Consider the following 22,681-nt stretch of genomic DNA (forward strand, 5'->3'; position numbering starts at 1 on the left):
CCCCTAAGAGGGGAGTGCCCCTCTCACCCTTATGGGGTTGGTGATTTATGCTGTAAATCGAGTTAAATCAATCATCTGTTTGCTTACATTTATTATTTATTTGTTAGTTGGCTATTTGGAATGTAATTATCTGTTTAAAACATAAAAAAGTTAAAATGGTCCTTTGGCTGCGACAAGAGCATTTTCACCGTGTATATATGTGTATTTTGGTTGTTTTGAAAGGATACATTTTACAAAACCACCTTAAGACTTCATATGTTGCTTTGTATTTTTTTATTCAAAAAACCATTAGTACGTTTGGGTCATTTTGAACTTTAATTAAAAGCTTATGGGCTATTTGGGTTAAGTGTTATTTTTATAACAGGTGGAAATGGATTGAACAAAAATTGAGAAATTAGAGGCGCGGGTAGAACGGGTCATAAATGGCATGGGAAATCTTGCCCTACCTATTACAACTCATCCCAAAAACCATTGGAAGGTTATTAAAGCTATTTCATGATGTAGTTTCGTTGATTTTCCTCAAATGACCAAATGAGAAGGTATTTTGATATGTAATAAAAAATTGTCAATCGAGAGTATTTTGGTGTTCTTTCAATTGCAACTCTTGCTGAGTAATCTTGATAGTGGAAAGTTGATGAATATTAATTTTCTTTTTCAAATAATTTTTTTTAAGCCAACTCAAGGCAAAATCCGTTGCGACCCATACCCGCTTTGACTTGAACTCATTCTGACCCAAAGTTGAAAGTTGTGATTTAAGGTATTGCATGGTGGATTCGAGACTATGGTGGTGTTTGGTAACGGTAGTTCTTCATCGTCATTTAAACTTAAAAGCTTCGTCATTATTGAAAGATCTTGTATTCAAGAGTTGAATAGCTTTAGTAATAATTCTTCCCCGGGTGAGTGGATTCTTTGTTGAGCAAGATCAAACCCCAAGAGTACATTTTATTGAACTTATCTACATTATATGGACTCTTCATGACATCATTCGGTAACTCTGCATTGAAGGTGTATATACTTCTTTGACGTTTTGATATACGCCTTCATCACTGAATCGTGTGTGCGTTTGTGTATATATTCAGTTAATTTTTTTAGTTGTTTGACAGGTGCCGCAACACGGCGCGGGCTAAAACCAACTTTGCCCTCACGCAACGCACGGCACTTGCTACTGCAAGATGAGAGCTAAAGGAGCAAAAGTCTACTAGGTTATTGCACTTTATGCTTTTAAAGCTTTACTCAATTTATATTGATGCATGCATTGTCAGAAATTTATTTTGACTGTTAAGGTCAAACTTGGCCTATTTAAAATCTGAAATATTTAAGTTTAGCGACCTTTTTAAAGAAAATTATGATAGTTTAATGGATTTTTTTTAGTAGCTTTAAACAGAAAGTGTTTGTGCTGATTTTGTATAAAAAAGCTAAACAAATTTGGAGTTGAAAAAGTCATATGTTGACCTAAAAGTCAAACTTAATGTTGGGATTTACTAATTTTTAATCTTTCAAGACCTGAACACGAAAGGGGCCATATAAGAATGCTGACATTTGATGAACCACCTAGCAACATTTATGTAAGTAGCGATGCTCTACTTTCAATTAAGGGTGTGAATTTTACCTGCATGAGTTAGTCTAAATGGTTCGGGTCCATGGACATTCTTACCTAAAAGGGAAGTGTTCATGTCAACTTGATAGGTTCACTGGTAGACCCGTTGAAGCCGTCTATTATTTTTCTAGACTGTGTTTATGTAATGAATTAAGCTATTGAGGTATTTCATATGCCAAATCCCAAGTTTAATAGTTTGAAACTAATTGGCATATCTTAAATTAGAGATAATCGCTTCAAAAAGATGAAATTAACATGTAATTTTAGATTTTTTAAGTATTCACATGCAAAAAACAGCATGTGTTGGTGCCAACTCGAAAATACATTTGTGCGGCATGACGTTCGGGTTTGTGTCAGGTCCACCATCTTAACCCTCGAATACGACCCATTTTGCAATGCTATTCAATCTTCGACATAATGATTTAGCTTCTGAACAAATATTTATGTTGTGCAGATTAATTCGAAGAAAAAAGCCGCAAGCATGAACTAAATTGAAAAACGCACTGTTGGTAATCGCGCAACGCGCGACGGCGAATACTCCTAGTTTACATAAAATAAAATACAAGACCGTGAACACCCATACTAAGTGGTTTGGTTCAATTTAAGGAATAGAAAGTCGAAAGGAGGGCACTATCGTCATTTAATTGAGGAGTTTGGGCTCTTTAATATCCGGTTTCGGGCAACGGATCTAAAAGTTTTTTTTCTATCGCGTAGTTTCTAGGTGTATGTTCGGGTCGGACATCGGTGATTCGATTCGGGTCGGGTCGGGTCAAACATTAATATCAAATAAAAAACGTTCTCAAACAGTAAAACATAAACATTGTTTAACAAACAAATTAACAATTTCACCCCTAATTTCAACCTAAATCACATAAATTGAAGCCCTAAATAAATTAAACCTAAGGATAAAACACATACCTCGAAGATTGAAGAAGCACTAAATCGATTCCAGCCGTTGCTTTCTGCTCAGCGAAGATCGAACAACACCAGCTAGCCCACTGCCCAGCGATTTTGGTTTTCTTTCTGTTCAGCTGTTCCTTTTCTTCTTCTTCTTCTGTTCAGCAACCTGGTAATCCAATCAACAGATATTGGGTTTTTTTTATAGAAAGGGTATTTGGGTCATTGATTGGGCTTTTAGTTTTGGGCTATAATAAACATAACAATATGATTTGGGCTGAAACTGAATAGATCTGATTTGGGCTATATAAGTAATTTTTTTTTTATAAAACCGGGGGGTCGAAAACGTATATACATAATTTTTTTTAAAAACCATTGGGGGGGGGGGGGGGGCAAAAATGCATATACCTAAAAAATTCTATACGAAAAGTACATACGTAACACTACTGCGCGAAAAGCTCGGGGGGTCGGGCGCCCCCCGGGCCCCTATCATCATGCGCCCCTGGTTTCGGGTAAGATCGGGTATTGGAAAATCGAGTATTGAGAGAAACCGGGTAGGGTTCGGGTACGGGTATTAGGAAAAAACCATACCCTATGTACCCGGGTAAGGTATGATCGGGTTCAGCTATAACCGGGTATTAATACCTGGTTTTAAAAATATAAGGTTTTTTTTTTTTAAATTTGGTTTGTAGTTAGTAAAAATAAGTAACAATAACATAAATTCCCTAAAAAATCGGGTATAAAAAAACCGGTATCGGGTATAGGGTATAACTAGTTTCGGGTATTTTCAGGTATAAATCGGGTACGGGTATTGAGTTCAAAATGTATACCTTCTCCATACCCTAAGGGTAGAGTCGGGTTCATTTACAGGTATAAAATACCCAAGTACAAAATAACTGGTTCGGATTTTTTCGCATGTCCGGTTCCGGGTTCTTTGTGCGCCTCTATTTGTGAAGAATCATTAAAATGGGCAGGAACTCCGGATTACAGGCATTTCATTCATGTTTACGGATAACGGAAGAGGCCCACCAAAGTCCAAAAGGACACAAAAACCATTGTCACAATTTTTTATGGAGTTGGGCTAAAAGCACTTTAGCCCAAGTTTAGATCTTCAACAGAAATCTTATTATAATGAATTATTTTTATGTTTTTAAAAATTATCAAGCAGAAAACTAATACATATATTATGGTTACATTACTACAAATAAACTTTATGAATTTTTTTAACATAACATATATTTATTGCTATTTGGTTTATAAACCGGTCGATCCTGTGGATCGATGTCAATGGTCAACAAATGCATACTAGCAACATGTGAAATGTCTTGGCATGTATGTACTCGGTGACAATCAACCTTCCCTTAAGAATGGGAGCGGCCGTTAACATTAAAACGTAGAAGATACTGAAATTACTGTTGTAAGACCAACACGGCCAATGAAAACCAGTCGGTTATAAGAAAGCACAATTGGATGACTTACTTATGTGTGAGTGTGTCGTATCTAGCCATGCACAACCAACAACTTGCGTTGAAGTGATACAAGTGGGTACGGGGAGGTGCTTTAACTATGTTTGCATTATTACTAGCAGCGTTAGTTGTGTAAGTAGTTTATATTCTTGTTACTTCTGTTTTTAGTGTGTATAAAACATTAGTTGTGTTTAAAACAACTTGTGAACAAATTTCTTACATGGTTTATATATATAGGGAAAGGTTTAAATGAGAACGCTAAATATTGTTAGAACCGTGAGAACGAATAAAAAAACCACGAGAACTTGGTCAAAAACAATTCAAATTCAAAAAAAAAATTACACTTATTATTATAATTCGAATACAATATTAAAAATTTATATTACACGTTCAAATTTACGGTGGATTTGTAAATAAAGAAAATTTACACATGTGTAAATAATCTAATAAGAGTGATTTTGAGGGATTAAATGAATTATTTGATGTTGTAAATTCTATTTTTGATGTTGTATCTTAATTACAATGAGGTTTGTATTAAAAAAATGGTTTTGATTGGTTTTTTCGTTCGTTCTCACGTTTCTCGCAATATTTAGCGTTCTCATTTAAACCTTCCCCTATATATATATATATATATATATAGAGGAAGGTTAACGTACATTACGACTTAACGTACATCACGTACGACAGGTAATTACGCACGTTCATTTTAAAATCACGCACGTTATAACTCAAAAATCCAAAATCACGCATGTTGAAACACAATAATCACGCATATTGAAAAAATTAATCACGCACGTTGTTGTACGTGAAGTACGTTAAGCCGTAATGTACGATATATATATATAAACGGAATCAAGAGAAAACGCCCTAAAGTGTGAGAACGGCGAGAATGCATCTAGATGGAACACGTGGCGCTGGATATAATCAGGGTGCGAGGGGTTTTTTGTCTTTTTAATCTTCTTTTTTCCCAATTTCGTGTGTCACATGCTGCTTCATTTTTGGCGTCTAAGATTATTTCGGCGTTAATTAAATTCATTAACTACTTGGCGTTTTACTGTTTTTTTTATTTGTCTCGGTGAATTAATTGTTTTTGTGTCACATAGAATTTTTTTTTGGCGTTATGGCGTTTCCTAAGTCAATTTTTTGGCGTTCGTGGCATTGTTAATAATTCATTACCATTCATTAATATTTCTTAAGATTACAATACGACGAAATCAAAACAAACTAATAGTCTTCTGTGTATAGGATTACATCAAAGATGTACCCATCGCTTTGTTCCTCACTTTCTTCAGATTCATCATCATCATATTTTGCATTGGCGTATAACGCCATCATCTCGTCTCTTCTTTGCTGCAACCTATACTTAAATATCATTACAACCCTAGATCTTGCATCGTTTGAAGGTGCTAAATCACAGAGTTGTTCAAGGAGATATAGCCTCTCTGTCTTCAACATTTCCTCCATCGGCAATGAATATTCCACCCCGTGTCCATAAGTCACTTCAACCGTTTCTGCTTCTTCATGCACCACCCAACTGCTAACTATTGGTAGAGGAGTATCGTCAATATCATCATCATCATCATCATGTTCTGCTGGAAATTTTCTCTCCAATCTTCTTATTACCGTTCGAGTTCTTTCACAACCGTTGGCCATTGGAACCCCAGGGGCTCTGAACCCCTTCATCCATACTAAGTATGGCTTTGATTGTCTTGACCTTCACCCTTCTCCTATCAAGAACTTTAGGATGAAACGTCTCTCCGACCTTTCAAACCTCCATGCAATAACCTTGGCCATTTGTTTAAGTTTTATGGCGTTTTGGACAATATGTGGCGTTTTAGATAATCTATAGAGTGTTTAAGTTGTTTTAACATGTTCTACTTTTATAATGAGTTTTTTCCCACGCATGTAGGATGCAGCCTATAAAGTGACATGTGATTATGGCGTTTTGAAAAGATAAATAAATTCCACAGGTAATTATGGCGTTTTGAAAAGATAAATAAAATTAATTTCCCATGGAGTGGCTTTTAATATAATAAATGTTAGTAATAAAGTTTCCGTCGCTTCAGTTTACTGTTTTGTAATTACTGTTTGTTCAGCTTCATCTGTCTATCGTTTCAGTTTACTGTTTGTAGTTACCTTTTCGAGATTTTGGCGTTTTGTAGTTTTAATGGGGTTTAGATAAATATAGCACTTTGTTCTATTCTCTTGTACCTTGTTTTATACTTTTTTTTTTTGAGTTTTTAATAATACTTGTCAAAGTAATTTTATTATAGTTTGGGAGTTTTTGACGTTTTAAGGCATGATGGTTTTTCACAAGCATTTGTCTGTGTGTCCTTTTATTATATTTTTTTAGAGAAATAATGTATTTGTTCTTAGCTGAAAATTACATAACAAACAACAGAAAAAGAAAATAAAAAAAATAGAAGCAATTCATCTTCAAATCTTCACTGTCACCAGTCTCTTTCTTCTTTGAAACTACAAGAACCGTTACCAATATATGGCGTTTTTGACTTTGGTATGATTCACTTGTTTTTTTGTTGTTGAAGTAGCTTTTTTTGTGGATGTTTGGAAACACAAAATGACTTAGGTTTTTTGTTTGAAGTTCATCTTTATCTTCATCTTCATCTCTATCTTCATCCCACTCTTCAGTGTCCTCCGTCTCTTCTTCGTGCCATTCAAATATTCATGAAGAACAAAGCACAGAAAATGACATTTGTCTGTCATCAGTATCTCTTTCCTGAAGATTTGTCCATCTTATCCAGCAAAATGTTATTGAGTTACACCTCACCTAGCCCCCCCCCCCCCCCCCTCAAAATAAATGCTAAAAAAGTAAACCATAAAGTTAAACCCCCCAAAGACGTAAAAAAAATCTAAAAGATACACAATTTTTTTTTAATATTTTTGTATTAAAAAATAGTTTCTTTTCGTCATAAAAAAATTCTTTGTGTGTTTTTTAGATTTTTTTAGGTATTTTTTATTGTGTTTACATTGGTTCTCGCGGTTCTCGCAATAAAGGGTGGTTCCTAACGGATCCTTCTCATATATATATATATATATATATATATATATATATATATATATATATATATATATATATATATATATATATATATATATATAGGATCGAGATTAATGGAAAACCATTCCGAATTGTGAGAACTTAGAAAACTCGACCTTTACATGCGAGTTTTGCCCCCATTTTTTCACACCCTTACATTAAAATTTTTAGTAAGACTGCCGTAAAAAAATTAAAAAAAATCCGAAGATGTGTTTTTCAGCCCTTACAGCAGCCGTAAAAAGTTAATGACATAAATATGAAATCACTTTTTACAGCGTTTACGGTTGTCGTAAATGAAAAAAAAAAACTAGTTTTTTTTGGAAAAGTTGATTTTTTAGAATTTTTGGCAAATTTTTTTTTTAAAAAAAAACCCGAAAGATGTGCATTAGCCCGGAGGAATTTCAAGTCGACAAACAACTTTTCGGCAACCTGTCAAGATCGGCACGCCATGAAGGAATTTCAAGTGCGTTTAGTAAATCCCAAAAACTTTAGTAATTGTTTGTCGACTCAGAAAATCATTGTAGGAGATTTACTAAACGCACTTGAAATTCCTTCATTCATTCACTTAAAAAGCAAACAATGGTGTAATTGGCTGATAAAAGTTTTACATGCTTTCTAGATATTTTTCTGGAATAACTCCCAAATATAATAAGTTTCTATTTCATTATACAAAGTTACAAACAAAAGAACTAATGTGTCCAATGGAAATAAAAATACAAAATAATGGATGTTCAAATAATTCTGTGTTGTATACATTAGTCATTACATGTGGTTCATGTATGTATAAGAATAACATGCAAGCAAAAGAAAAAAATGATGTGACGAAGAATGTCAGTCTTCTTGTTCAGTTGCTCAATGCGAAACTTGGCGGTTATAGACAAGAGGGTTAAGTGCTATAGTATTGTGGTATTTGACAATAATGTAAAAACTAAAAGGATTAACTGTCAATTCAAAAGATGCAAAACTGATGCATTGGCATACCAAAGAGTGTAAAAGAGATGAAAAAAATAAAATAAAATAAAATAAAAAGACATATGATTAGTTCACCTCACTAGAGGAATTTATATTCTAGGTTGGAATATTCCGCTGAGGAATTGAAAAATAGAACTTGAACTTAGTCCAAAGTTGAGTAATCCATGATGATTGACATCCTTTCATGGTTCTGTTGCTATAGAAATAAACAAGACGATTGAGGTGGGGTGTAAGGTAGGGCTGGGTATGAACGGTTTGGAAGATGAGGTTAGATCGTTGATTAATGGAGAAGGAGACATGGCGAATCTTAGATGAATTTACTATCACTAAATTGCAGAGGTGTGGGAGCTGGGGGAGGGGGTTGAGAAAATTAATTGGATTCGTTCGATTAGGAGATCTAATAATATTCATCTCTTTTGCGGTCAAGAAAGGAAGGTCCGATGGCGTTTTCTGTATTTGGGATCCGGCGATGTTCAATTGTGACCGGGAAATAAAAAATAAAAATTTTATTTTACTATCTGGGTTATGGTCTGGGATCGATGACAAAGTCAACTTTGTCAATGTGTATGCAGATTGTGATGTTGTTGATAGGAGCTTTGTGGGCTGGGTTATTGGGCTCTATGTCAAATTTTCACAGTTGGTGGGTCTTTTTAGGGGACTTTAATGAAGTCAGATGCAAGTCGGATAGGTTGTCGGGTAATGGGAATGATTCGAGTATGGATGAATTCAACAATTTTATTAGTACGGCTGGCCTTATTTAATACAACATGGGGGGTCGCAGGTTTACATGGATGTGCGACGATGGCAAAAAGATGAGCAAAATTGACAGGATTCTTGTGTGCAAGAACTTTATGAGCGGTTGGTCTTGTGTGTCTGTGATGGCTCTACCGAGACACTTGTCCGATCATTGCCCCATTCTCTTTATTGGAAAGGACTTGAGGTTCGGGCCGATCCCCTTTAAATTTTTAACTCATGGTTACACTTATCAGATTTACAGCAGGTTGTGGAGTCCTCATGGCATTCTGTGCCTTTAGTAGGCTCAAAAGAATTGGTGCTTATGAAAAAAATTAAAGGTTCTAAAAGTCCAGATTAAAGCTTGGAGAAGGGCCTGTGACATGGATGAAAAACACAATAAGTCTTTTCTTTTGAATTTGATTGAAGATGTGGAAAATAAAGCTGAAGACGGCATTGCTTACTCGCTTGATTTATTGAACCAAACAAATGCTAAAAAGGAGTTAATGGAGATGGATTACCTTAAGAGGCTAGATATGATGGGCGAGGGTCATATGGGATGTTGATGCTGATGAGAACAGTAAATTTTTTCATGGTACGGTGGATGGGAATATTGTGAGAACGAGAATTAACGGTTTAACCATAAATGGTCATTGAGAGATTAATCCGGATAAGATAGAAAATGAGATGTTTAGCTTCTTTGCTAAAAAGTTTAATGGCACACATATTGTTTGACCTTCGTTTGATAATATTTCCTTGTCAACCTTATCCGAGGAAGACAAACTTTGTCTTTAAAGGCCGTTTCACCCGAAGGAGATCAAGAGTGCAGTTTGGGAGTGTGATAATGATGAATCCCCCGGTCCCGATGGCTTTACATTTAAGTTCTTAAAGGCTTTTTTGCAAAGTGATAAAGACTGATTTCATAGGATCCGTTAAAGACTTTGAGAACTATGCCAAAGAAGTTTGGAGGGCTTGGCGTTGGGTGTCTTAGAACAATGAAGTTGGCTCTTCTTTGGAAATGGTGGTAGAGGTGGAAAATGGAAAGGGAAGCGCTATGGAATAGATGTATTAGCGCTATTCATAATGTCAAAAGTATTGAAGATGGTAACATGGCCTTGAAATCAATTAGGGGTCCGTGGCAAATTATTTATAACATTGCGGGCGACATTTTGGATTTGGCGTTGATGCAAACTCTATGTTTTTAAGATCAGTTGGTTGTGGTAATCATACCAGGTTTTAGAGAGATGCTTGGGTGTGTAGGCACTCTTTAAAAGATATATTTCCACAACGTTATGATTTGGATTCTGCCAAAGCATGTCTAATTGAGGAAAGGATCGTATGTGAAAACTCTCAATTTGTCTCAGTCTCGTGGAAGTGGAGAAAAAGGAACCTTAGCAACATCGAAATAGAAGAAATACAAGAGTTGCAAGAGTTGTTATCTACTTTTCCGTTTCGCTGCGACACAAATAAATAGATTTGGAAGGCTGATGCAATTAAAGGTTTTTCTGTTCAGTCTGCCAGAAAGTTTCTCGAGCAGGCATCTTGCAGGTCGGATAGTAAGGTTGGCGAATGGTTAAACTTTTTGCCAATAAAGGTGAATTGTTTCATTTGAAGGCTGCTGCAAAACAGGGTTCCGATTGCATCTAATCTCATGGCTCGGGGTGTTTTGGTTAATTCGGGCTGCTGCGTTGATTGTCCAGGTGTCCAAAAATCGGTGGAGCATGCTTTTTTGGAGTGTCCGTTTGCCAAGGAGGTGTGGAAACGGATTTCTTTATGGGCGAAGTGGGATTTTACGGGTTTCACATGCCTTAATCAAATGTTTTCTCAGATTATATATGACAATGTTGGGATTAGGAAAATGGTTCTGCTCGGTACGATATATACATCCATTTGGCTACTTTGGAAAGACAGGAATGATAAGGTTTTTCGGATAAACAAACGATTAGTTGACAAGGTGTGTGATGAGATTGTTTGATCCTTGTTTAACTCGATTATTCATAGGTCGAAACACAACGATTGGAGCTGGGCGATGTGGTGCAATGAACCGCTTAACTGTGCCTAATCTTCTGTTTTATTTTCCTTTCTCTTGTTTGTGAGCTTATGTGTGTTATTGTTTCCGGTGTTTCTTCGCTGGAGGATTTTTTATTTTGAGTTTCGATAATTTTATGTCGTTCTAGAAAAAATAGGTGCACACAAAACGATAAATAATATGACGGAATCTAGTATTTCCCTAGATATAAGTGAAGTGAATCTCTAAATAACTATTCAAATTTTGAATTATAGCTTCAACTTTATTTGTCCATGTGTGCTTTAGTAGAACTACTTACATTTCTTGTGCAACAATCAATGGCTGGCCTACAGCCAAGCTTGGGGCGACCGTGCCGTGTAAAAAAATTGATGTATTTATTTTTTTAAAATCCCAATCGTCCTCTTTGAAGTGTATGATTCAGCTCTCCAGCCCTGCCCCACCCTCTCCAATAAGTAAATAAATTCTGGATCCGCCACTAGTAGCAACAAAAGTGACTATCAGGGTTTGACTTCGTCCATGATGTATGAGTAGATATTAAGGAAGTGCATTGACCACATATCACTATGGTCGACCTTTTGATTCTTCTGTTTGTAAGAAAGATGGTAGGGTTAAGAATTTGTGGGGGATACATAATATAAAAGAAAAAAACAAATGGTTATCTAATGTTGAAGGCGAAATGACAAAAATGTCCATCGCGTGGATGGCACATGATGGGAACTTAACAAGAAGAATAGATGGGGTTAAATGAATGGACGGAAATTGCAAAATTTTCAAAGTATGTAGTGCTTTTGGCAAAATTTCAAACTAAAAGGACCAAAACAACAAATCTAACCAAATCTTAGAGAACAAAAAAAAATAGTTTACTCTAAAAACTATGTCAGTGTTTATACCGACTCCACCCTCCACAATTTTGTAAAGTTGATTCAAATGATTTTTGTAAATCCATTCTTCAAACTAAGTATAGGTCGTTGCATACTTTCTTTAAAAACACCGTGTAATTCTAATCTTCCTTCCTGCGTAATTTGATAAGTTTAATATTATCTTCTTCAAACTACAAGAATTAATTTTGAAATTAGTTAGATTATCTCCTACTTTTTGTAAACCATCCAAATCTTTTGTATCAATAGGTAAAAGTAAAAAAAAAATCGTCTTGTTTTGAGGCTGCCATATTTAACTTGTCATCATGAAAATGTTGAAGACTTGAGCTAATCGAAAGGAAGTGGCAATGTTGACTTCCAAATGTCCAGATTCAAAAACTGTATTCATTTTAGAAAGCCAATTCATACATCCCAAAATATAACCGACTCTAATACTCAACAAATATATGTAATGATTTAATGAGAATAAGAGGTGATTAGACTGTTTTATTTTTTATTTTTTAATGTAGAGTTAATTACACCATTAGTCCCGGGGATGGAGATCGAATCCGCCTTCAAGTCAGGAAACCTTACCAATTCTTTTCAAGGGTGTCCGCAAGGACACACGCAACCTGGATACACATCAAGATGATGGACCTAACAAGAAGAAGATCTGCACCTTGGAAACGCACATCATCTAGGGAGGTCGGAAGAAACCACGCAATAACAACAACAACAAGAGGCAGCACCCACAAACCGCCAACTGGTGGGAGCAACTAGTCATTTTCCCTTTGGTGTAGAAAACCAACTGATATGATGTGTGTCATACCCCAAACAATGTCAGTCGCTTATCAGTGCCATGCATGCCTCACTAATGTCAGACGTCACATCATACTCACCTAACATTGTGCAAGTTGTAAGATTTTGAACTTTCAAATACTTGCCATTCACCCTCTAGTTTCTCTACTTTCCCATACGCACATTGCAATGCGTAATAAATTCATACGCACACACCAATGTGCTCGTTTTTAGTACGCAAACGCACATATACATACACCTTTTCGGTACGCAGACGCCGGTATGATAACTTCCAAATGCGCGCACGCTAGGTGCACTGTATGACCACACACGTACCAGCAGCAACAAAGAAAACCAAACTCATCTACTTCAGAGTTCCACCTGCTTACTACCGTACGCAGAAACAACACTAGACTAAGGGGACTTGAAGGGGTATGGTCTCAAATGTCGCGCACGACGCGACGCGATGCAACTCAACCTATGCGTGCGTATGACTATACACATAGACTCAAAAAAACTCAGTTGGTTCCAAAGATCCCGCGCTGGTCACTCTCATAGGCATGCAACTATGCCAGCTAGCAGGAGACAACCAGTAGAGTTAACAGTAGCCTGCAGCCAATCAAATGCGCCTTGCTCTGTGTTAAACAATCCTCACAATGATAAATCATGTCGGGGACAAGAAGTACAAGGGAAAATAACGTATAGCCAATTTGCTTGTGTCATTTCACTGCTCCATGATCTCCACCAAAACCTGATGACAGACGAGACAACAAGTACGTTTGGAAAGCAACATGTAGCCAATCACAACGCATGGACGTACTCTCACATTTGCGCACACTACCGGTCATGGCAGAGCGCACCAAACGGATATTCCCTTGAAAGCGAGTCTGCACAATGAGTCCATCAACCCAATTCCTTCTCCAACCTTTCGGCTATAAATTCCAACCTCTACCAAAGGTTTAAGGATCGAATGTCTCGCTTTCTCACTCTAAACACACATTTATTTCCTTCTCCTTTGAAAAAACAACTACTTATTCTCACGTCGGAGCCTGGTTAAGAAAAGAAACACCCCCCTTCACATTTAACGAATAACGTTGTTCGGCTTTAATTTCCTCTATTGCTTGCTTTCTTCTCAGTAAAAACATTGTAAAAGTACTTACTTTCATCTATGTTACAACTTATTTTGTGTTCCTAATCGTAGCCAAAAAATATATATGTAAATTCTATTCTATTTTTTTTAATGGCAAATCTTACATACTCCTAATATACATCAAATAAATACAAATCTACTCTTTGCTTAGAGTTGAACTCAATACCTCCCACTAAGAAAAAAGAGTCTCTACAAAGTAAGCTAGCCCCATATTGACATATATGTGGTATATTTACTTCTATTTCTATAAGCATATCAATTTTTATAATATATTCGTAAACTAGATTAAAAAAGAAACTAAACACACACTAATCCTACTTTTAATCTACACCTTTTTGTTTACGACAATACTAGAATCATCAACCTTTAAGGGAGATACACCTTTTTCAAAACATTGATACGAACCAAGTCGTAATCAAATGATCCAAAGAAATTAGACGGAATCCAGAGAGAATTCAGACTCAATTCGTAATTTTTCATTCATATCAATTAACAAATTTAGAGCTCCTATATAAAGGAGAGTTACAACTAACAAAAAGCAACAAAATAGGAACATGAAGCATTACGTGGTATCATGGCATCTCATGATCTCCATTTATTCTAGCCATAACTTAAATATGTAAAATGGAAAAAACAACTTAATACTAATAATATGCAAGAATTCAATTGCCTATTCTACGTATGCGTGAATTCCGTGTTGACCAAGTTGGCTAGTTGTTGACCCGCTACCGGTACACATCAAACATCTTGACACCGTTAAGTTACAAGCAATTTATACTCTTAAATTTGATAATGTTAAATTTCAAAACACTTTACAGTTCACTTGTTAGATAACGTTATCGATTAACAAACAAACATTATTTAGATATTGAAAAGTATTTGGACCACATTTTAACAACGTGAAAACACACATGATTGTAAAAAAGTATTTTATATTGACTAAAACAGTTCGTTAAGTTTAGATTGTTCTATTCTTGTTTGTATATAAAATAAAACTTTTTAAAATAGTGATTGGTTGTTTAGAAGAAAAAAAAAGTAGATAACACTAGTTAATTTAATAGAAAAAAAAAACTTTAAATTGCCAAAATCGTCCCTGAGGTTTATGCGTGTTTGTCAGTTTCATTCGAAACAACTTTTTTTTTTTTGTAAAATATTGCCCTTCACTTTTGTGATTTTTTGTCATTTTCATCTAAATGTCTAATTTGTTTTTATATTTTCTGCCAAATATTTGGATAAAAAGACAAAAAAACCAAATCTTACGGACAAGTTTGATAAAAAAGTTAGATCTTTGGATGAAAATGACAAAAAATCACAAAAGTAAGAGGCAATATGGTACGAAAAAGTTGTTTTGGATAAAACTGATAAACGCACCCAAACCTCAGAAACAATTTTGGCAATTTACTCTTTACAAAATAATGGAATTTTATTATCATGTAGTTGGATGCTCTTATTTCACATATCGATGATGACTTAATCTCGTATCAAAAACATTAAAAAGGTAAAATAACACATCATCATACACAATCATACACAAAATAAAATAAAAATAAAAATAAATTGTGTGGTTTCGTGGATAATTGGCATACGTCAATTGACGCAATAACAATTTTCTGTTATGAGTATTGACTTGGTGTTAAAGTGGGACAAAAACTAAAGGTTATAACTAAGAAATGTTAGACAACGTGATAGTCCAATTAGTAAGAATAATTAATGGAGCACAAAACGTTTGACCATTATAACTTTATCTTTTTTTCTTGTATTGGTTGCACATAGTCGATCAATAGTTCTTTAATGCTTCTCATATTCCACGTCATTACTCATTAAATCAATAACATAAAAAATACCAATCATGACACTATGTGAGTAAATTTGTTTTTATAATTAGCTAGGTAGAAATACATGCTTGATTCAGTATGATAGTTATGAGCCAATCCTTGGGTCCATGACCACCCACGTTGCCTTACCATGAGGAATTCATGCATCACCCATGTTTTTATCCAATGAAGTATTTGTTACTACCCACGTTGTTTACTTCTGCATATTTGTTAGTTATGTTTTGTTTCCTCTATTAGGTAATGCCTGGTGGGGCGGAATGTAGGAGGATTTGTAAGAGATGGCGCTCTATCACACCATAACAGGCGGCGTTATGGGGGTGTTTTTTTGATGGAGTTGTGATGTGCATGGCGGCATGAAACAATTTTGAATTAAAAAATATGACTGTTGAACGATCAGAAAATTAAAAAAAAATATAATTCATTTTTAATATCTATAAATACTCCCCATATCTCCCATTTTTTAAAAATTCATCACACTCTCATTCCCTCTTCTCTACCTTTTTTTTTATAAAAATCTAGAAATTACTCCCACTTTCTTCTTAAAAAATAATAGGTTCCCCATCGGAAGATTCATTCCCCGATATTTACCGAAGATGTTTTTCACCCGAAGAAATCGCGGAGGAGGAAGAAGTGGTTACGAGTGCATGTTCTCTCGCGATACAAGCAATGGAACACGTTCGGCGTTCTCCTCCACGCCCCATTTTGAGGTGCACCTTTATCTAGCGAGATCGTGAAGCCGCGAACGAGCGATTGATAAAAGACTATTTTGATCCCGCACCGGTTCACGGACCCAATGTTTTTAGACGGCGGTTCCGGATGAGCCAAAGGTTATTTTTGCGCATTAATAATGATTTGGAAGCTAAGTATGACTTCTTTAAGCAAAGAATGGACGCGAGAGGATATTTAGGGTTCACCTCAATTCAAAAGGTAACTTCCGCTTTACGCATACTAGCCTACGGAAACACGTACGACATCAACGACGAGTACTTAAAGATGGGGGAGAAAACAACACGAGATACTGTGGAACAATTTTGCTATGATATTTCTTTTACTCACTTTTATACATTTATTTTTATTTTTAAGTACATCACTAGTAAAACTTTTATATATTTATTATATTTTAGGTATATGCCAGTTATAGGGAAAACGTTATTTTAGAAATCCTATTTGGAACGACCTTCAACAAATATACAAGGTGTATCTAGAAAAGCATGGAATACCCGACATGATTGGTAGCTTGGATTGTTGTCAATGGCGTTGGTATAATTGTCCAACCGCATGGCGATGTCAACATACACGGGATGACCAAAAGGGCCATACGACCTTTGGGTTTGGTCGGCTTTCTTTGGTGTAGCCGGGTGTATGAACGACATTAATACCTTCGAGTGTTCACCATTGTTAGAGAGCTACATTTCTGGAACGATACCAAAGGCCGGTTTTCATGCAAACGGGAACGACTACGAGCATGGCTGCTATCTAGGGGATGGTAAATACCCGGAGTATTCGAATATTGTTAAAAAGTTTTCTGAAACGTTTGATGCGAAAAGACAGTATTTTAAAAAACTACAAGAGTCTTCGCGAAAGGACATTGAGAGATGTTTTGGGTTCTTCAACAACGATGACATTTTATCAGAAATCCTTGTCGTATGTGGCATGATGATAGAATACGAATGGCCATGTATGCTTGCATCATTATGCATAATATGATCATAGAGGATGATGGAAATGCGATATACCAAAACTATTTTCCGGAAGATGTAGTTGAAGGAACCCAAGCAACAATGGAAGAGAAACTCGTAAATGCTCAACTATTGCGATCTAAGGATATACATAACGCGTTAAAAGCGTATTTGATCGAGCATGCTTGGGTGATTCGCCCAGACGAAGAAGATTCCGAGGAAGAAGAAGTTGAGAAATTCGAAGCCGGGAACTTTGAAAACATAGGTTTGGATGTTGGAGAAAACGAAGAGAAAGAAGGAGAGAATGACGATGAAGACGAAGAATAAATGTATTGTTTTTTTTTAGTGTAATGTTTTTTTTATTTTATTTTAATGTTTTTTTTTTATTTTATTCTAATATTTTTTTATTTAATGAAATAGTTTTTAATTTTATGAAGTTAGAAATTAATTAAAAAAATAAAAATTAATTAATTGAGTCATGATGAGGTAGGAGCTTTATGACTACGAGCTCTAGTGATATAACACCCCATAAAGCCTCTGTATGATAAAGCTCCTATATGACGTGGCGCGACACTTGTCACGCATAACGCCCCTAAAAGGGCTTTATGACTACACATGCCCTTAGGTTAGTGGGGTTAGGTTAGTAGATTAATGGTTTTAGTGGGTTAGTATTTCAGTTTGATTGTAAGAGCATTCACATCCAAATAATCAAATTTTGTGTGTGGTGTTTTTAAAATATAAAAAGTATAAAAATTGGTTGTGAGTGGAGGAGAGAGAAAATGTTACTGTTCATCTGTATATTTGGGGGGACACTGTTCACCCTCTATAATTTTTTAATATATTTTGAAAGTGGTTGTGAGTGAAGGAGAGAGAAAAGGTAATGAAAAGGGTATAAAAATATTATTTAATTGAAAAGGAGAGAGAAAATGTAGTGTTTTTTAGTGTAATTTAGGGTGAAAATATGATGGAATGGATGTGAATGCTCTAAGGCTCTATAAGCCACAATTAGTGCTAAGTAAAAGATAGGAATAAAGAAATGAATTAGTCACTTCCAAAAGTCTTGTTTTCTCTGAAGTTCTTATCTATTTTCTTTGGATCATTTAATTACGATTCGGTTCGTATCATATGAGTTTTTTTTAAGTATAAAATTACATACATAATTTTAGATTGTTAACTTTTTATTTAATGTTGGTATATAAAAAACATACATCTTCATAGTTATAGAGACGAGTCGGCTCGAATACGTGCCAAATATAAAATTAGTTTACGGCCCGGATTGAAGTTTACGAGTCAAGTGAGCGCGACTCGTATTCTAAAAGAATTTGAGTTTGAGTTGATTTTGTCATTTAACTTAGTTCAAGAGTTGGATGAGCGACACCTAGTAGAAAGTTAAGGACATTTATTTATGAATTAATAGCTAAAATGGTCCCTGAGGTTTGCTTACTTTTGTCACTTTAGTTCAAAATCCAAAATTTTTAAATCTGGGTCCCTGAGGTTTGCATTTTATTGCCATTTTAGTCCAAATTTCAAAACCCCCCTTTTTTTCCTGTTGCAATCAGCCTATTTTGTCCTTTTGCACAGAGGTATTCTGGGTTCTTGATCTGAGTTTGTTATAATAACTCATAAAAATGACCAAAATACCCCTGCACAAAAGGACAAAATAGGCTGGTTGCAACAGTAAAAAAATGAGTTTTTGAAATTTGGACTAAAATGGCAACAAAATGCAAACCTCAGGGACCCAGATTTAAAAATTTTGGATTTTAGACTAACGTGGCAAAAGTGAGCAAACCTCAGAGACCATTTTGGCTATTAACTCTTTATTTATTGAAAAAATAAGCTAACAACAATTCAATGGACTATCACCACCGATATATAAATATAACTAGGGGTATTCATTGTGTCGCGCGTTGCGCGACATTGTATGTTGGATTCATTTACTTACGGCAGCAAGCATTCGTGATGTTAATAACAACTGGCCATTAATTAATCATGTTGCTGTTTATACACACTGGTGTCATTAGCATGTAGTTTACCATTAGTTACAAGTTGTCCTAAAGTCATTCATGGTGCTACTTATATCCGTGGTGTAGTTAGTAGGCAGCCATAGATGTGTTGCTGGTTGAACTATGATTTGTTCAAAAGGAATGCCTTTAGCGATTCTAATTCCGGACCGCTATCCCACATTTGCTTCTTCTTTTTGGTGGCCAAAAGGGACATCTTCTGTGAATTGAGTTTATCTGCCAAACCACCTTTGCCAGGCCTTTTTGATGGTGGATTTGAGTCTGCAAGCGAATACATGCCAGATGTCATTATTTGTATCGTGTGTTTGTGTAATTTAATGTTTTTTTGTTGGCTTACCAGGGAATTCCAGTTGCCTCTTCGATGTCGTTTCCATGTTTCCAGTGTTCCCTTTCTAGGCTGGGGTTGTTAGGTGCATTTCCATGTCGCTTCTTTGTCGAACGGTCCACTTCGCCATGTCAAACACCCCGGTTCCACCATATGCAAAGAAATCCGAATTCCTAATTCGAACTTGTCCGCTTCGAATAATGAAAACCCATACGATTTACTTGTTTTAGCCCATTCCTCCACTTGGGCTAGTTACAGCCTGGTCATTCCAAGAGGGCCTGCCGGCCTGGTCCCTTTTTATGCCTTTTCTATTTTTAATATATTAAATTAACTTCATTAAAAATACATACTTCTAAAGTACAAGATAAGTTAAAAGTATTAAAAACTTGACAGTTTAATATGTGACGACTAACACTATATTTTTGTATAAAATATGCCACAACTTTGTAATATAAAGCATCAAAATATATAAGTTTACACGCATACTGTAAAATTAGATTACCTTCTTAAAAAATTATACATTGGACAAAAAATATACAAGTTTACATGTATAGGCCACTAAAAAAAGAGGTATACATATGCAGCTCAAGGGATTGGGCTTTTTGGACATAACATAGGCCAGGCTTGCCAGGACCGTTTGTGCATTGCTACATCTGAAAGTCGAACTCAGACACAAATGAGAATGATCAAGTATTGTACCTCTAAAATCTTTTTTACTCTTTAACGCCGTGTTGAACGCACTAAAGATATCAAGAATGAGAAAGCTAGAATCTTTGGTGTTATTGTTCAGCGTCGTCACAGCCTACTGCAACAATTGGTTATGGAAACTGGCTGTTGTATTCCGACTTTCATTGCATTGCTTGTATGATGAAAAGACGGTTTCTCTGGGGAGGCATCCTACCGGCTGTAGGCTAGTCACCAACACTCGTCGTACACCCGTATCATGAATTAGCTTCAAAACCTGTGCCATTTGATTGACAACTCTTGAAATGAATGGAGGCAGACCCTACATAAACAACCATTTTCTATAACATAAACATAGAATTCAGCTGCACATATGTAAGGAAATGAGTATATAGATTTGATTATTTGAAACTTGACATTGAGTGCTTTTTTTTTTTTTGAAACTTTACAATATTAAATACTTAAATATAAATAATTCAACAACAAACACCCATTAAGTATCTATAAATAGAGTCTTTAAACTTTGTTCACGGGTTGGCAGGCCGTCCGACACTAACCTAAAAATTTGACAATAGTCAATAAAGGAAGTACGATATCGAGGTTACCTGCTCAGAGCCACTTGTAGAAGTGTAAGTCCCATAGTCATTACCCGAGACTGCGACAAGAGTCAAAGATGCTTTTAAATCTCGAGTAATGTAGACCCTCTCTTTAATTAGCCCTTGAAGAAACCCAATCTGAGTGGTCATGTTTGGCTGCAAGTTGCTAGTGTCGAACACCCCGGTTCCACCATAAGGAAAGTTGAGTCCACCTCGCAACTTGTTTGGCGCATATTCTCTGAACTTATATGGCAACTTGTTTGGCACATAAGCGACATCAACAGCAAAAGAGGCACAACGCCTACATTTCAAGCATGATTGCTAACAGGAGAAACAAACGTCACCACGCAAAAGACAATCCAGATAACAGAATGACGTATTTCCAAATAAATATATGGCTACATACCAAATTTAAAGTAAAGTGTTAACCATACAAATAAAAAAACCCAACAGGCCAGTGAAGTCTTGCTAGTTAAAGCTTAAACAATGAATACAATGCTAAAACTTACTTTAGAGACTAAAGTGGATCAATTCATTTATCTTCGGAATTTGTTTGCCAATCGGACTTATCACAAATCGCGATCTAATTCACCTGTCAATTCACAAAACACCACCAATGATTCATGGAACAAACAAAGTGTTTAGAGAAAACAATGCCAAATTCTTGTAACAAAAACCTTCAAACTTATATATCTTCGATTCTCCTTTCGATTTCAAATCCAGAACTGTTAAAGCTCAAGAACATGAAGATGAAGCTCATAAGAAATCCTCTGTCCATATAATTTTTCTGCAAATAAAAATCATACAAAATCATTAATCAATCAGTGAATCAAGCAAATCTTCCGATTTATTCCTGAAATTCATAAACAAATTGAAAACAAAAAGATGACATAGAACCAAAATTCATCAACCGGATTGATTGTATCTGAAACAACTTCATAAAAATTAACTTTGCAATCTGAAAGTAATAAATTACACAACTTCAACATTTCGCTCACCTAATTCCTATCTTAGTCTTAAGCAAGGCGTTATAGACAGATTGTACGAAAAATGTATCATGCAAATACGCAATAGAGAGGATGCTTACCGGAGGATTTGCTGGACCTCGCCGGCGTCGTCTATTCGGTTCTGAGATACAAAACCATCTTCGTTGTTACCCAATAACCCACTGTTGCTATAGAGGGACGACACTGGTGAACGAATTGTCGAAACCCTAACCAGTTCTCCGTCCGCTTTGTCTACCTTTCTATAATACCCCGAGCCGCCGCATCCCCATCGTGAATCACCACCGTAGGCGGTGTTGAATGGTGCTGGTTACAGGCCGGGTATGGGAGAAGGGTGATGGTGGGTGGAGATGGTGGAGGTTTTGACGGATGGAGAAAGGGAGTGGTGATTTGGGGGTTTTGATGGGAGCATGGGGAGACGAAGGGGAAAAAAAAGTAAGACCAGGGGTGCAAGATGTACACATCTCAGACAACAAACCACTTTACTAAACACAATTATATGTACCAAAAAGAAAAACAATTACCATATATACACAATCAAAACGGCAGAAGGGGAAAAAGAACGAACCAAGAATTGCCATGTGGTACATTTTACTATTCATAAGGTTATGTTTTTAATATATAGGATAATTATCATTACAAGAAACATGAACACTTTTTATCTTATTGCAACACTTTTCCATTTGATGGTATCGTGGCGATATAATAAAAACACTACTGGGTGTCTTTTCTTCTTTAGTTATATATTATAAATGATATATTGATTAGACATTCATAACCATAATAATTGCATCACTTTCATTTTGCTTTAATCACCTCAATTACATGAGTCATCAATTTGATATAAAACGACAACATGAAAACCACAGGTGAATAATAATAGTTTAAGTAATTGACTAAATAAAAATAATACATGTATAAGAACATATATTTTTTAGTTAATTAGTAATATTTATGATTATTGTTGTGATTATTTAAATG

General features: G+C 35.6%; 1 long non-coding RNA gene across 5 annotated transcripts; it reads right to left on the bottom strand.

Moving 5' to 3' along the window:
- Window positions 1–19,027: 19,027 nt before the first annotated feature.
- LOC110878403 lies at window positions 19,028–22,196 on the bottom strand. 5 transcript variants are annotated; one of them, XR_004867531.1, is made up of 7 exons: window positions 21,784–22,182; window positions 21,374–21,483; window positions 21,206–21,288; window positions 20,706–21,017; window positions 20,116–20,422; window positions 19,429–19,724; window positions 19,028–19,352 (listed from the first exon to the last, which is right to left on the bottom strand). It is a non-coding gene; the product is annotated as an uncharacterized LOC110878403 (long non-coding RNA). The 5 variants fall into 5 exon arrangements; XR_004867528.1 differs by having other exon boundaries at window positions 20,706–21,094; XR_004867532.1 differs by having other exon boundaries at window positions 19,429–19,607; window positions 20,706–21,288; window positions 21,784–22,196.
- Window positions 22,197–22,681: the final 485 nt, after the last annotated feature.

This window comes from Helianthus annuus, chromosome 9 (genome assembly GCF_002127325.2).
Source record: "Helianthus annuus cultivar XRQ/B chromosome 9, HanXRQr2.0-SUNRISE, whole genome shotgun sequence".
Taxonomy (NCBI): Eukaryota; Viridiplantae; Streptophyta; class Magnoliopsida; order Asterales; family Asteraceae; genus Helianthus; species Helianthus annuus.